At 38.0% G+C, this 3,983-nt stretch overlaps 1 long non-coding RNA gene across 1 annotated transcript; it reads left to right on the plus strand.

Annotated features, from left to right (window-relative positions):
* Positions 1-1,718: 1,718 nt before the first annotated feature.
* LOC125478642 lies at positions 1,719-3,446 on the plus strand. Its single transcript, XR_007259432.1, has 2 exons — positions 1,719-2,113; positions 2,815-3,446. It is a non-coding gene; the product is annotated as an uncharacterized LOC125478642 (long non-coding RNA).
* Positions 3,447-3,983: the final 537 nt, after the last annotated feature.

The raw sequence follows: 3,983 nt of genomic DNA on the forward strand, positions 1-3,983 counted from the left end.
GAACGATTCACGTGTTTACCAAATTAAGAGAGAAATTGTTGAGCACAGACAGGAGCAACAATCGATCTCAGTCTACTACACCAAACTAAAGGTGTACTCTCTTGTTTTACAACAAGAGAAACAAGTGGAGGTATCTCTCACTCGTCATAACAACAGTTTGCATGTGATGCATTTGACAAGCCATAGGCTGCACAACGAGGTAACTCCTCTATTAAATGCTCATATTGTGATAAAAAATATCATACCGGAGATCGGTATTTCTATCTCAATGGTTTTCCACCGGGGCACAAATACCATGGCAAAAAAAAAAAGACGATTCTTCCTAACAAGAAGAAACCTGCGGCTAATCAAACAAAGACTAGCAGTGAAGTCGCCACAGTCACGGATCAGCACCGTCATGAAACCAACGGTGACAGCCCCAAATTCACTCCTGAAGAGTACAACCAAATCATGGCCATGCTCAAGGAAAAACAACTTGGATGGTAATCCTCACCATTTTGCAAACGCCACAGGACAGCGATTGGCCTGGACAAGCGATATAATGGGCTCTATTACTTGTCGTCAACACAAAATCCTCATTTAGCTCACAATGTCAACCGTCATTCAAACAGCTTACAAACGGACCTCGAATCAACCTGCAGAATTGTTCACCAAACCACTAAGCTCGGCACAATTTGAGGTCTTAATTAGCAAGTTGGGTGTCATCGACATTCACACTCCAACTTGAGGGGGAGTGTTAAAATGCATGAAATAAACATGTTGGAATAATGGTAGGCTAGTCAATTTTCTTGTTCAAAGTTAGGCAAGTTAGGTTAGTCAAGCAAGTTAGGTAAGTTAGGCAAAATTAGGTTTGTGTTCTTTTTCTTCCCTATATATATGTTTCATCTTGTAATTGTTTCATCAAGCAATTCATCTTGTAATTGTTTCATCAAGCAAATATGTAAGGTTCATATTTTATCACTTTTTGTTGGAGCTTCTGATTCATCAGACGGAGATGCTGGCTGCAGACCATCAGATGTTCCAGATTCTGGTGCAGGACCTGGTGCGACCCCCTTTTAAGCTGCCCATCGATTCCAATATATTAACATTCATATTAGCCTTCAGATAAAAGAAGACAAAAAACTTTTGTTGAAATTTAAAAGAAAAATTAGGTAGTAATCAATAATTATTACCTCTTGGTGTGTCGTAATATATTTCCTTACTTGGCCTAGCATCGTAATTAATTAAAACTTGTAATATAAATAGAATTAGCATGAAATTGCATGACTGTATAGAACGTTGAGGCCTTCAATCCTCTTGGGGCCTTGCGTGAAATTTCCGAATCCTACTTAAAATTTTCATTTCAGAAAAATCAGTTTGTTATTCATGTGGTTTCAAAAGTCCAATTTTATTTTGATCACTGACTTTTCATTGTGCTTTAACTAGAAATCACTTATGAAAATGTGCCTTGTGGTTTTCTTGATTGATTGTTTTTCAAAAATCATTTCATCATATATTCATTCAAGATCGTGTTAGTATCTTGCAAAGTTTGAGGAGAAGGTAATTGACGGCCGTGTTAGTTTCATGCCACTTCTACTCAAAGAGGAGATCTATTGGACTATAAGTATGAGATAGAGAAGTTTTAGGGACCGGCTATAGGTTTAATAGTAAAGTCTTATTAATAAGAGGAATGCTAGTCCTTACTAAAGGAAGGTTTTTGCACAGCAATGAGATCAGTTTCTTATGGAACAAGGAAACAAGATTTTTAGTTTCCTATATGGATTTTAATGGAATCCTATCTGATTTGGTAAAGACTATATATGTATATTTAGTGGCCTCTCCCCTCACAGAACACACGCTCATCTTAGGACTTAATCTCTACTTACACGTGTGGAGAAAGGAGGATAACAGAGAGAGAAACGCCTAACCCTAACTCCTGCATTTTCTTTGTCTCGCTCTCCCTATCTTTCTCCTGTATCCTCCTTCTCAAACAAAGCCATGTTGGAATTCCGATATCCTATCGGATCAGGATCAGGATCCGGATCCGTCAAGGGGTGGCATGCGGCGGAACTGGCGAAGTTCAAACCGTTCGACGACCGTGAGGACAACGACCACGATATCCAGAATACTAAAGGTATGCATTTTTTTAATTTTGTCTTAGGGTTTATCTGTGATGGGGAAGGTGATCTGGAATTTGCAATTGGCTATTTCAGCATTGAAATTCTATTCAATTGCTTCTAGATAATTTTTATTTTTTCCCTGGACTGGATTATTTGCTATACTGACAAAATAACAAAGTTATAATGAATTAAATTGAATTGAATCGATTCGAATTCAATTGATTGAGTTGAATTAATCGAATCAATTTGAATCGAATCGAAGGAGAAATAAGATCGAAAATAGACAAGGAATAATGACAGAAGATATAAACATCCTAACAGATTATTCTTGAACTTGAAGTAGTGCTTTTTCTGTTGCAATGCTTCGAATTAGAGAACGAAAAGTAAAGGGGCCTTTAGTTTTATGTTTGCTTACGCATTCTACTAGGAATTTGTCGTCTCAGCAGCGCTGTGTTAAGTGCCTTACAGCGCTTCTATGGCCCATAAAAACATTTAAATTTTACAGCGCTTCTATGGCCAAATTAATATTCAACCATGTATACATCACTATCAGATGCAGTTTGATTGTGATCAGAGACCGTCAAACAGCAACTAGAAATTAGATATACAGAAGACATACAATCATTATGCTAGTTTATGGCGCATCGATGCTCTCTTATCATTAACCTCATGGTTTGCGAGTATTCTGACTGTTGAACTTCAAATAAATTAACAGACAAAGAGGAATATATCTAAAGAGAAACAAACAAAGAGGAGGAAGATTTACAAAAGGGTGTTCGAGACTCAATGACTCGACTGACTCAACTGGAACTCAATGACAAAGAAGAAGAAGAAGAAGAAGAAGAAGAAGGATTCAAAGGATTTTATGTTGGCTCTGAAATTTGCTGTACAGAAGGTAACCACATGGCACTGGTAATTGTCCGTACTGGGATTTGTTCCAGCGGGCGTTACTGTGAGCAGCAAATATGATATAGGTTGTAAGTTCTGTGGTCATCTTGCTGGTTACCACGGGGGTGAGTACGGAAAGGACTATAAAGCTCGTGTTGTTACGAAAGAATGCTACTGATGTTGGAAGCAAGGGCATTGGGATGAAGAATGCGCGGGATATATCAAGTCAGAACGCGGCGATTGGTTTTTAAAGCTGTTGGCAAAGAGATGTTCTATTCGGTTGGCAAATGTGCAGTAATAAAACATGTGAAGCGCAAATGCAAGGCAGAGTTTTTGTCTATGGGACCAGACGTGCCTCATAAAGATCAGTGGTTGAGGGATGTGGTGTCATTACTTTGACAGCCCTTCCTTTTTGTTTTTGTATATTTAATTTTGAGAAGATTACAAATTTTAACTCCATGCGGTTGTGAGACCTGGTTATTTGGAAACACTTGTTTGAGGAACTAATTCTTGCAGTCAAGTAGTAATTTTGAAGTCATAAGATGAAGGGACATGCATGTCGCTACGAGTTTGTGGCAAATTTCATGCTTTATTTTGGGAGCTCGGATGTGTCTAGCGAATCTTATCTTAGCATACATGACCATTGAATAGGGACATTGCAAATTTGATATAAACTAATTTCAAAAGCTGAACCTTAAGAGGAAAATGTCACTGAATACTATAATTCGGCGTTGTTCATCTTCATTTAGGAAAAGGTCTTATGCATAACCTTCGTGGATGACTTTCCCATTTACACCCGACAAAGGGAGAGATCTGCTGCTCGTCCTAAATCATCCCCCAATATACTCACTAGCACTTGAGTCTTGGTTGTCATCAAGATAAGATGCTTATGTTGTCATAAGACTGAGTCTAGACAATTATCAAATTGTTCCTCACTTGAACGTGTAATCTAAATTCATGATTTGACGATATAAACATTATCTGACAACATGACAA

This window comes from the organism of the source record quoted next, unplaced genomic scaffold (genome assembly GCF_019419815.1).
Source record: "Pyrus x bretschneideri cultivar Hongxiangsu unplaced genomic scaffold, Pyrus_bretschneideri_v1 Contig25, whole genome shotgun sequence".
NCBI classification, from domain to species: domain Eukaryota; kingdom Viridiplantae; phylum Streptophyta; class Magnoliopsida; order Rosales; family Rosaceae; genus Pyrus; species Pyrus x bretschneideri.